Below are 12,954 nucleotides of genomic sequence, written 5' to 3'. Positions count from 1 at the left end.
ATCTATTGAGAAGCTACAGTAGGCAGGGTTGTAACCTCATATTACGAGGACGCGGCCAGTTGCAATTTAGGTATAACTTTCTCCACATTATCTCATTTTATCCTTGTGGGAAACTGTGGGGAAATTAATGAAAAGGAATCACAGGCCCTTGCTGCCAAGAAGTTATAAGCTGCTTTCTAATGCCAGGAAAAGGAATATGCACGTTAGAGGTGTAGTGCTTTGCTTGTTAGAGGCTCAGCAGGGCCCACTGAGCCTACGTGGAGATCAGGCACATGAGACCAAGACCCATGCACAGTTTCCAAGTATTTATTTGCACAGTTGGGCTGCATCCTCTTGCTTTTTAGCTGAGGGAACAAGGAACAGTTTAACGAATGAGGGACGGATGCTAAGGGAGACGTGCGGGAAGCGGGGGTGGTGGTGCAAGACAGGGAGGGAGGCCTAGTGGGGCTTGAGCCCTGAGGGAGGGCGAGGCCAGAGCCAGAAGCTGAGGAGCTGTTTGCACGAGAGAGTTTTGGATGCTCAGGTGGAAGCAGAGGGGCTTTGGGACTCGGAATGTAGAAAACAGCACGGGGCAGGGTGAGGGTGTTTTCCTTACCTCTGCAAGGAAGGCGGCGTGGCCGCAGCACGAGGAGGGATCCCAGGAGACACGGAGCCAGGGGTGCTCTGCAGATGGGGCAGGGGCCAAGGCGCAGCTTTGCGGCGCTGACAGACAGGCCGAGGGAGGGTGTTTCCATGGAGAACATCCCGGTGCTCTGCTCTGAGCAGCGCAGCGTCCCAGGTCCACTAAAAGCATCCCAGGACGCCGATGAGGTCTGCACAACCTTGGCACCGAAAGTTCACGGAGGCCCCAGCCAGCTGCTCAGCCCCCAGGGCAGGTGGAGCCAAAGCCAAGACTTGGACCCCCCCCTGCAGAGGGTTGGCACCCAGGGCACCAGCAGAGGGGCAGTTTCTAATGACCAAGAAGCCATGACCATCCATGACCCATAAGCTGTTTTTTGAGCACACTCAATACATCCTGTGGACCCTCCCCAAATGAGAGATTTTGAGAAAGGGGGTGGGGGTGGGCAAGGAGGGCTGGTGTTACAGAGGGCGAGCACTCAGCTCGCAAAATTTGAGTGACAATGTGACTTAATTGGCCCCCACGGGCTGGTGAGGCCTGCGGACATTTGGTTACATCCCTGCCAAGGAGGCTCAGTGAACAGGTTCAGACCTACTCAGTTGGGAGGCAATTAAGTACCAAGGCCAAGGGGGAGCCAGAGGCAGCGACGGGCAGAACAACGGCCCTGTTGTGGCGTCCGGCCCTCCGAGGGGTGCTGGGCTGCGGCTCCCAACCCGCCAGCTGCTCTGCTTCTGCACTTAAATGGATGTAATTAATTAACAGGAGTTACTTGTGATCACGTCTGTCCTAGGGCCACATTCTGCCTAAGTTTACAAACCATGGAAAAGAGTTTCCTGCCCTGCCGCGGCACTGTAACTCCCACAGAAAGTGCCCCAGACTGTCCAAAAAGGTTCCATTCGGATTGGACCCGTGAAGTTACCTATTAAGGGGTTAACTATAAACGTACATAATAGCCTTCCACATCACTACCCAAGAAACTCAGCTTTCTTTCTTGGGGGACGGGGAAGGGAACGTATGCATTTTATTTATTTATTTTAATTTTAATTTTATATTGGAGTATAGTTGATTAGCAATGAACTACCATGTTAGTGTTAGTTTCAGGTGCGCAGCAAAGTGATTCAGTTGTACATATACTGCATCTCTTCTTTTTCAAATTCTTTTTCCATTTAGGTCATCACAGAATATTGAGCAGAGTTCCCTGTGCTATGGCCTTGTTGGTTATCTACTTTAAATAGAGCAGTGGGTACATGTCAGTCCCAAACTCCCAATCTATCCCTCCCCCCAGCCCTTCTCCCCGGGAACCAAACGTTCGTTCTCTAAGTCTGTGAGTCTGTTTCTGTTTTGTAAATAATTTCATTTGTATCATTTTTTTTTTTAGATTCCGCATGCAAGCGATATCATATGATATTTGTCTTTCTCTGTCTGACTCACTTCACTTAGTAGGATTATGTGCTTTACATCCTCCAAAGCTTCATGGGGACCTTGCACATAGTAGGTGCTGAGCATCTGTTTCATGAAAGAAGCAAAAGCCGTGAGAATGCAGTGTTCTTTCTGACTGTGAAGCGCACCTCCAGAGGTAAAGTCCTGCAGCGTGGCGTGCAGGAGGCACGTGTTCCTAATGACAACACCCCCCAGGGAAAAGAAAACAATGCTACTTAGAGCTGAATTCTAAGTTAAATAAGTTAATGCAACAACTCTGGCTTTTGTGGGTGGTCCAGCCACCCCCACACTAGAAGAGATTCTTATATTTGGTTTCATCCCATCGATAGGGAGACTCTGAATGTGAATGTGTGGATATGGTTTGTGGGGTGTGTCTGCCCATGTGTGTTTGCATGTTATGTTAACAGAGGACAGAAATCGACACAGTCTGTGGCCACAGTGGTGAGCCCTGCGAATGCCACTGCTAAGTTCCTCATTGGGCAGGATAGAGACTTCAAAGCCAGCCTAAAGGCAATGGGCTATTGCCATCATTGAGTAGCCCAGGGACCTCTGAATGGTCAGAAAAGAAAGCCCTGGGTCAGTGTGGGGTAGAGGGGAGATGTGGTCTTTATGACTAAAGAGGATGACAGGGGTCACAGAGTCGGCAGATGTCTGCTGCGGCAGAGTAAGCCCCTCACAGCTACACCTCGCTTGCCCTTCCTTAGATGGGCCTCCCTGGGGCAGCTCAGTAGGCCAGCTGGTCACACTGGCCCCACATGGAATCCGGGCAGCATGGCCACCAGCTCTGGGAAGTCTGCCCATCTCAGAGTTGACTTCACACATGGATTTCCCAGGGACTGTCAGCCAAAGGCCTTGGGACGGCAGCGTCTCGGGGCTATTTGGTGCACGGCAATCATTACTGTTGCATCACTATAGCTGCTGTTACCAGGAAGGCAATGTATGCTTTAGGAAATGCACCCTACCTTGTAGGGTAGTCCCCCTTTTAGAGAAGTCAGGCTGTCCCAAGATTCTCACTTCAAATTCATAGGACATATGGCACCCAGGTTTCCGGGAACACCCCCAACCTCTGATATCCTGCTGCCTTGCAGGCTGGGTAGCCCTTGTGAATGCCAGCACTTCCTGTGGATTGGGAACGTATAACTGCCCTCGTCAGATAACAAAACTGAGGTTCTTTCCATCACATGTTCCTTCTGAAACGATGGTGACTCACCTGTCCCCACCACCTTCAGAGCTGAAGGTGACGCATCAGGGAGGCCAGAGATGGCTGTTCAGACCCTGAGGGCCTGGGCTTAGGAAGGAAGAGAGCGAGTCAGACACCCCAGGAACAACCCAGCCGTCCTTAGCCACCCTGTCCGCGCTGAGCCGTGTTAAGCTTTAAATAAATGTAATCCAGTTTTTCTCCCACCACGTTTCATTTTTATTTATTACTACCCATTGAGCCAGAAGCAGAATGGTCAAACCATTTCCAATGAAGCTGAATTTTCAGGTTATTTACAGTCAGCCTGGAAGCAGCAGGACGTGGAATTTATAGATTTGTATTACCAGGCAGGCAATCTCCCAAGCCTCCGCATCTGCACTTGTTTTTAATGAAATAGATGTGCTGGCTTTAATGGGACTAGATCTCTGCAACCCTGGAGGTTCTCCCAATAAATTGAGATAAGATCCTTAACCCAGAGGCATTTGCATCCCCTAGAGAATGAGGACAGGTGGGCGTTCCAGAAAGTGGGAAGGATGATTGCAGTGAAATAAATTCCTGGGAGGTCAGAAAGGAGTTGGCAGGTATGGACGATGCTGTCACATCTACTACTAAGCTAGAAGGGAAAGGTTCTTGCAGCATAAATACCTCCATCAAACGTGACTCTAAGCAAACCTCAGATGGCTGCTGATTTAAAAGCCTCATCTGCATACATCAAACCTCACAGGACCCCTCTGCTCAAAACACTCTAACGCTTTTTGTCTCATCAAGAGGAAAACCCAAGTGTTTTCTCGGACCGTCGAGGTCTGGCCCCCTGCTAGCTCTCTGCCCCCACCTCCCTCACTTCCCCTGAACCCACGACTCCAGCCCACCTGACAGTCCTGGAGCAGAGAGCAGCCTACAGGCTTCTGCCTCAAAGCCTTCAAACTTGTTCTTTCCTCCTGTCTTTACCCCCTGTCTGCTTCTCCCCTAGAGTCATTTTGAGATACAGCATCACCTCCTTAGAGAGGACCACCCTAACCACACTGGATAAAATAGCCAACTGAACTTTCCCAACACTCCCTGAATATTTGGTGAGTGAAAAACAGCATCTCAGCATCGCACAAATCCCTCCCAGCTCTTGCCAGGGGATTGACTTCTAAATCTGCGAGGTGTGTAGTTATAGCCACGAAGACAAGCATCTCTCATCCTGGGAGCCCCCTGGTCTCTGTTCCTCACTCACAAAGCTGCAGGCAACCTCTCTGCCACCATCTATCCTGGGGAAGGCAGGGTTCCTGTCAAGGGTACACTGCCGCCCCATGCCAAGGCCTGCAGTCCTTGGTGGCCAGAAGAGTCCCGGGCACCATGGGGAGAGAAGGGCTCCTCTCCCAGCAGCTGTCACTGGGCCTGAGGCAGTTCACTGACCACACCTCATCTTCCTGAACAGGCTTTATCTGTCTTGGCCACCGGCCCGTGACCAGAGTTCAGAGTCCTCCAAGCAGGATGAGTGTAAGGAACACACCGGTTCCCTCCTCCAGCAGCCTCTTCCCCAATTTCCCTCTGCAAGAGGACAGAAAAGAGCTCTGTGCGTCTACTGTACATAAACACCAGTAGACACACGCAGAAATCAATAGCGGGGCACGTGCGTGAGGAAGGGGGTGATCTGTGGTGCCTCTGGGCAGAAGTAGAAAAGAAGGAAGCCCTCCCCCCCAAACACTTTACATCTATCTCTTAGAAAATTGTCATAATAAACAGACAAATCTAGAGTGTCAACAACTGAATGGTATTTGCCCAAATGCCCCACCACACAGGTTATCTGATTTAAGTAGGCACCTTCTTCCAGGGCCTGGGACACTGTAGGCAACCTTTGGATTCTTCAGAGGCACGGTCAACAGCCTGGCCCTTCCCGCGGCTCTCCGCCGTCTGCAGACGACTGATCCTCCCAGCCTCCCTCTCCATCTATGACACAGGGACATTATGAGGGGCAGGAGGGTCCTGCCTGCCTCCCAGACCACCCCCAGCCAGCTTCCCGGCGTCAACCTGGTCATCCCACCTAGAGCCAGACGGAGGCAAAGGGCTGGCTGGGTTAGGCCTGGAGCTGACTGGCGTCTTCCCTCTCCTTCAGGCTCTGCTGAGTGACTTCTCTCATGTCAGCAAGAACAGCTCGAGGAGGGAGCAGTGGGGCTGAGGCTCACCTCCTCCTGCATCCCAGCAGGCCCAGCCTCACCGGAGCACAGGCCTCCCCCACGTCAGAACGGCAGGAGACTCCCAGGGCTGGAAACTGGGGGCTGGGAGGATGGACTGTTTGCCTTGTTCTGCTTGCTTGGTTTAAGGAAGGGCCTTCCAGCTGTGGGGCTAAGCAAAACCACGTCACCCTGGGCTGGTTTAATTCGTGGAGGACCAGGATTTAAAGGCTCAGCTTCCTTCTCAAACACACAGGCCAAGCATTGGGATGCCCCCGCCAGATCCCACCACCGACTTGCTCCCCCTGGGCGTGTTCCTTCCCCAGGGCTCCCGGCTGTCCTGACGCCATGCCCAGGTGCTCCATTTCTCTCCATGTGAAGCAGAGAGAACTCTCGGGCAGGGTTGTAAAGTGCTTCCTGGGATGCCAGGTCCTGAACTCTCAACACGGCAGGTGTGGGCACCAGCAGCAGCTGGACGGGCCATCTCTCTGGTCCCAGACCGGGCTGCACTGACCCTGTTTACACCAGCCACTCCCTGGGTCTGCCACCCTGCACCCAGAGTGGTGGGGGGGGGGGGTGGAGGGAAGAGCAGCCTGCCAAGTGATGGCACACACACAGGGACACAAAGGAGAGACGTGCTCACAAAAGTGAGCGAAATAACGAAAGCCAAAAGGAAGCAGAGATGGGAGCACTTAGGATCAGGGCTATGGAGTTAAAATGGGGTCTGAATCCCGACTTGAATTCAGTTATTATCAGCATGACATTGGGCAAGTTGCTTAGTCGCTCTTCATCCCAAGCACCAGTTACCTTATTTATGAAAAGCAAAGAAGAAGAATATTTACATCCCTGTACCAGGTCCCAGGAGGCAGAAACTACAGCAGTTATTTCAACAGAAAGAATTACATATAAGAAATTGTTGACTGGGTACAAAGTTTCTACCTAGACATCTGAAAGGGTAAAAAAGATACTCCAGTAACACTGAGTACACCTGCATGAAGTAGCTACCACCCTTATATGTGAATCTAAAACATAAAACAGGTGAATTTATTGACAAAACAGAAACAGACTCACAGACATAGAAAACAAACTTATTATAGTTAACCAATGGGGAAAGAGGAGGCTGAGTTTGGATGAGAATTAAGTTATCTAGCTCCTTGTTACTATTCTTCCCCATATCAATTTGCCTTTTAAAATTTATATCTGTTTCTCCAACAAGATGAAAATCTTCTTTAGGGTGGGGCTGCCTCCTTAATTACCTGTTGTAAAAGACCCTTGACGTATATTATCTCTAATTCTAACAAAAATGTTGCAAGGTAGCAATTCTTATTTTACCAGTGAGAAGACTAAGGGTTAGATTAGCCAAGTTATGGACCCAAGATTAAATAATCAGTAAGTGAAAAAGCCAGGGTTTATTGAACACTTACTGTGTGCTTGAAATTGTGCTAATTCTCACTTCAGAAAAAAAGAAAGAAAGGAGATACAATTTACTTAAAAAATAAATGCCCCAGCTTCAATATAGTTCATAACAAATCTCAAGTAAGTAATATATTTAGGACTATGGAAATTCATGTAGGGCAGGCATTGTGGCCAAGGTTCTGGGAAAGAGGTTGGACTTGAGCTTGGCAGTTAAGGATGCACAGGATACGTATAATCTAAGCAGATGTGGTGGATGAGTGCAGGCATTTGCAATAAGGATAAGGGAGTGAGCAGAAATTGGTAAAAATGGGTTGCTCCGAAATAGGGGGAAACCTGTTTGGCAGAAGCCATAGTTTTCATAGGAGAGTCACGCACGATAAGTTATGACAATAGATCAGAGCAAAGTTATGAAAGGCTTTGAATGCCAGGTTAAGGTATTTGGGATTTATTCTGTAGGCTATGGGAAATCACCGAAGATAGCTGACCTACAAAAGTAGTGTTTTTGCCAGTTGTGTAATGTGTGAAGGGAAGAAAAAGGACTGGAAACTAAGAGATTACTTAAAGACAATGTAAAGTGAATTAAAGACTATTTTAATCACTTACTCTAACAGAGAAGCCTGGCGTAGGGATGGGCAGGTTTGGAGGCTGATGGAAATCATATTATTGGTATTGGAATTATTACCGTTGTTTGTGGAGGTGGGAGTTGGGAAAGCGAAATGTACATTTTTTAAGTTGCTTGTCCGAAGGCAGACAGTCCTGTTCTCCTAAAAACATGTATGGAAGTTTAAGGGTACAAAAGCTAATCAAAATACTTCCTTGAGCTGCAGGGAGGGAGATTCTGTTCCCAGAGATTTAAAAAGCTTTCTACCCCAATCCCATCCTACCTACCTTTTGTGTGGTCTTCCGTGGTGTGCTTCTAATATGTGTTCTTTAATTTTGCTCTTTTCTTTCCATAAGGAATCCTACAGTTCAGGGAGCATCCACCTGAGGCTGAGTGTATGTTGCTTTCTACCGAATGGCTTCCAAGTTCACGAAATCTCTTCTTCTTGTAAATATTATCAGCACCTTTATTTTTTTTCTACCCAATTCTTTGGAAAGCAAAAGAGCCAAATTTATCTAATTTAACAAAATATTCAACTTGATGCCAGTATATGAATCAATAAGCAGTTTAGTGATGTTATACCTACAATGACATATGAATAAAAGTTGGATTTATGACATATGTATAAATCAATGCATTAATTATTTGCATACATTTCTCTAAAACTTTGAGAACTTTTTGTTTTCAACTCTGGAGTCACTGTTAGGACTCCCTTCTGGCCCCACTCAAAACTCAGGGTGTCTCTTAACTTTAGGGTTCAGAAAGATCTGGAAGTATTGGCCTAACCAACATCAGTGGTATTCAAAAGCTGACCACATAACTCCCAAGTACAATACCTTATTCTGGAAACCCCAGATCATGCTTGTTTTACCTTCTAAGGGGCCACCTTGTACATTTAATTGGGTGATCCAGGAACAATTGTGTGGCCTACATCTGTATGTTCGATGTCTCAGTCTCATTTTAGAGATTTAAACAATGAGGAAGATTTCAGTGGATTTTGGATGGTTTAGAGAAAGGGTCTACACTCTGCATGAGTAGTTTCCTTTCCTTACTTAGGGGTTCTGAACTTCTTTGGTGTGACATGAACTCCTTTGGCAATATAATGAAACCTATGAACCTCTTATCAGAAAAAAAATTTTTTTAAATTTCTCAAACAAAATACATACAATTAGACAGAAAGCCAATTAGACTGAAAAATAGTTATCAAAATACAGAAAAACAAATTTTTGTTATAGTAACACACATACTTTTTTATTAACACTTTATCAAGGCCCAGTGGCAGGTCTAATGACTACTGTGATTTGGACACAATGTGTTAACATTTTGAGATACCCGCAACAAGGAAAGAGTGATATGAAAAATATGTGATTCCTCTTGGTGAGAGTTGCAGATACTGCTAATGACAGTGGTTTGTTGCCTACATTTATAATGAAAGGAAATGTTTAATTTCAGTCTGGGATGGTACAAATGAAGACACAATTTATTTCCCCTTCCAAGGTCATGGACAACCCCCCCCCCCCCCCACCCCGAACCGTGCTGTTAATAGATAGACCTCAGGTGAAGACCATGTATATTAAAGGATTGTTTCTAAGTAAAACATAAGCTATCAGTGCTCATGAGATCATTTGGATACCTACTCAGAAATGTGGAGGTGACCCACGGTCACTCTGGGAAGCTGCTCTGTAACTAGCACCTAGCATCACGCCTTACCCAGGGTAGATGCTCAGTATGCATCTATTGGTTGACTGAAGAAAGGGTTGGAGGGACAAGGGAGTGGGGTTGGACTTGGCTCTCTAAAGGCCTTTCCTGATGCCCTCAGGTTCTGAGACTCTATGGCTCTCTGACAAATGCAGAAGGAATTCCGTGAGGCCAGCTCAGAATCCTGTGGCTACCAGAAGTGACCACAGGAGACAGTGCAGGCGGGTGGGGGGTGGAGAAGCAAGGAAATGCAGTGGGGGTGGAGTGAGTTGTAACTCTTTCCCTGAGATAAAAACCCAGATCAGAAACTGAGGTTGCTGCATCCAGGGACCACAGAGGGTAACCAAAGGGCAGAGAGACAGCTGAGGCTTCCCAGCTGTTTTTTTCTGCTGCATGTCTATCAGCCCAGGCAACAGACAGGAAATTCATTCATCAGGACCCTGGCTCATAAGTCTCCTGAAGAGGAGATCATTTCTAAGCTCAAAGTCCTTTTGTGTTTCTGACAAGTGTTATTAGCTAAAAGTGTTGACTGACTGCCCCTCACTCCTTAGCACCTAGAAAAGGAATAAGAAAGGCCAAATTCAACCTTGTGAAGTTCCTGGCAGGACTATGTGTTAGAAACTAAGAAGACCATAATATGAAGCAATTGTTAAGCGTGATAAGAGTCATATAAACTAGACATAGCTGAATGAATTTATTTCAGTTGAGACATTTACCCAAGTTAACGCTTTTGTAATGGGGGCCTCATATCCTGCAAAAGTGTGATAATGAAAATGGCGGCCGTTTTTGAAACAAGTCTAAGCCGGCATCAGTACCTGATGTAATTTTACCTCATTTCACCCTCACAGCAATGCTGCATGCATTACCAGCTCCTACAGTGGTTTGAATGGTGGTCCCATCAAAAGATACGTCCACCCAGAATCTGCGAATGTGATCTTATTTGGGAAAGGGTCTTTGCAGATGTAATTAAGTGAAGGATCTTGAGACGAGTTTATCTTGGATAATTTGGGTGGGCCCTATATCCAGTGACAGCATCTTCATAAGAAGAGGAAAAGACACAGACAGAGAAGGAGAACACACAGAGGAGAAGGTCATGTGAAGACAAGGCATTTGGAGTGATAAGTCTACAAGTCCAGGAATGCCAAGGGTTGCTGGCAGCCACTAGCAGCGAGGAGAGAGGCACGGAACACATTCTCCCTTAGAGCCTCCAGAAGGAACCAACCCTGCCAACACCTTGATTTTGGACTTCTGGCCTTTTAAACTGTGAGAAAATAAATTTCAGTTGTTTTAAGCCACCTGGCTTCCTCCAGGCTCTGTCTACTCAAGGATCTGAGAATCAAGGCGCTATTGTCCTATTATTGAAAACTGCCCACATGACTGCGGCCAGTCCCTGACTGGGGGCACTTGGGTCAGGTATGCTCACCTCTCTGCTGCCTGAACTGACAAGTAACTTAAGAAATTCATCTTGAAATAATACTACTAGGGTAACAATAGACAAAGGTTAACCACATGCCTGGAGTCAGACTGCCTGGGTTTGAGGCCAGCTTTTCCACGTAGTAACTATGAGATGGTGGGCAAGTTATTCAGCGACTCTCTGGGCCACATTTTTTCCTTTTGTATGATGGAGAGAATTCAAGAGGAGCCTGAGGAGACATGACAACAGATGTATTGTGGTTTTCTGGATGGAATTCTTTTTTTTTTTTTTCCTTCGGATTCTTTTTCATTACAGGTTATTGCAAGGTATTGAATATAGTTCCCTGTGCTATACAGTAGATACAGTAGGTCCCTGTTGTTTATTCATGGATGGGTTTCTTGAATTGAAAAAGGACATTAAGTAAAAACTAAGGAAATTTGAATAAAGTTTAAACTTCAGATAATAATGTATCAATATTGATTTATTAACTGTAACAAATGTACTATCCTAATGCAAGATGTTACTAATAGGGAACACTGGGTGTGAGTATATGAGAACTCTCAGTACTAATCTAAAACTGTTCCAAAATATTAAATTAAATTAAATTAAATATTTTTTAAATGGGGAAAATGTCAGTATCTCACTTCACGGTGTGAGAAAGATTTAGAACAGTGCTTGGCACATTGTAAAAGCCATTGTTAGCAATTAGTGTTTCACAGCTAGTATCAAGACCAGGGAATTAGTATATGCAGTTCCATGAAATAGGCTAAATAATTTTTTTTTAAGTAAGATGACACTATACTTTGATGCTATATTTTAAGAGTAAGGTTGCCCAAAATCTGCTACTGGATTCCATTTTTTTAAAACACATTGTATTTTACCTTCTTTTTTTGGCAAATCAAGCAGAATGAGTTACAATGATTCTGCTATTTTGACATGCTGCAAGGCAGACAGATTACGTTTCTTATATATTCACTTAGATCCCCATCTCAGTGAAAGAATAACACTTTTATTGTTAAAGGACATAAAACTGACCATTGTAAGAAGTGAGGTTTTTCAGGAGAATGATGACATCAAGAGCAGAAATCAGACTCAAGCAGACTCTTCCCACCTTGCCCAAAGACGTGTGTCCTAAGGGCCTGAGAAAGCAGGGAAGGAAACAAATGTGTGTGACCAACTGTTGCCTACGTTCTCACCTGAAGAGATGCTGCCTACCCTACAACAGAGATACTGCTGTCTTAAGGGAACTACCCTTCTAGACCTTCTGCAAGCAAGATGGGTTGATACATGGAAGGACAGATGAGAGCTTGAAGCTGAGCTCAACAGTTCAGAAAGGAACAGGCAGAGGGTAGACTCAGGCAGCTGTGGGGCGTCCTCTGCCCGGGTGACAGTGTATCATAGGATAGCAACTTACAGCAGTGCTTGGAAGGCATTTCACAAGGGAAACTAGCCTAGCTTAAGACTACAACATTCGGGCTTTTTAAGTAACTAAGGTCAAGGCCTGAGTTTGAGTTTACAGATGAGTCATCACTGCTCCAAATACTTTATCTGAACTATCATCTAAATGGACCTGCCCTCTGGACTTCCCTCAGGAAAGAGAATTTTCTCCAAGAAAATTCATCTTGAAAGGTCTTCAAATTGGATAATACACTCAAAATGCAGCAGGAAACAGATGATTTCACATCAGGATTTTCTTAAGAAATCTGGCTACACTTTTTTAATTTGATTCTGGGTCTCCTTGACAGCAGGATAAGTAAAATTTCATAAAACTTTCAGGACATCTGTACTTTCTTCAAGCACCTCTGAAACTATATTAGGTAGAAATGCTAATAAGTACTTGGAGGGAAAAAAGACTTTCTCCAAGCAAATACTTTTTGTTTAATTGTTAAACAAAAGTAAGCAATTTTCTTCACTGTGGAGCTTCTTAGGGTGTTTAATAGATTAGCGTGTATCGCCAATTTCTAATAGGGGAGATTTAATAGCCCATGTTAACTAAACTACAGGAACATTTCATTATCAGGGCAAGGATTAACAGCTCTCTTCAGAATACAGTTTGGGAAATAATACTGATACATAATTATTCTCTGAAGTCCACACTTTATTCACTGCTCTTCCATTAGTGACATACATAAAAATAAATCATCCTGTTGGTTAACATTTAAATCCTGTCTTCCCAACCCTTGATTGCCTAAAATTTAGGCTCCAAACCATTTCAATAGATTATACCAGACGACAAATGGCCAGTAATCCACCAAGGTCTGCCCCGAGACAGGGCTCACAACATGAGCCCTGCTATTGGACATGACTCTATTGATGTCCAAGATAGCATAATTTCATCCATGTGTAAGGACTCTTCGCCCCCCAAAACCTCCCCAAATACTTGCAACTAACAGCAATTTTCTTCTGTCG

General features: G+C 45.6%; 1 protein-coding gene across 6 annotated transcripts in view; it reads left to right on the top strand.

Annotated features, from left to right (window-relative positions):
• ITGB6 (integrin subunit beta 6) overlaps positions 1-12,954 on the top strand; it is a 126,418-nt gene that overhangs the window by 29,665 nt on the left and 83,799 nt on the right. For 2 of the 6 annotated variants that reach the window (XM_057744234.1, XM_057744233.1), the window contains one exon: positions 1,998-2,195. The exons of the other annotated variants lie outside the window; for them this stretch is intronic. The gene's annotated coding sequence lies outside the window, so the exon portion shown is untranslated. The remainder of the gene's footprint in view (positions 1-1,997; positions 2,196-12,954) is intronic. 6 annotated transcript variants of the gene reach the window in all.

This window comes from Hippopotamus amphibius, chromosome 8 (genome assembly GCF_030028045.1).
Source record: "Hippopotamus amphibius kiboko isolate mHipAmp2 chromosome 8, mHipAmp2.hap2, whole genome shotgun sequence".
In the NCBI taxonomy this organism is placed as follows: Eukaryota; Metazoa; Chordata; class Mammalia; order Artiodactyla; family Hippopotamidae; genus Hippopotamus; species Hippopotamus amphibius.
Note: the sequence above shows the minus strand (reverse complement) of the source record. Positions and strands in the feature narration are given on the sequence as shown.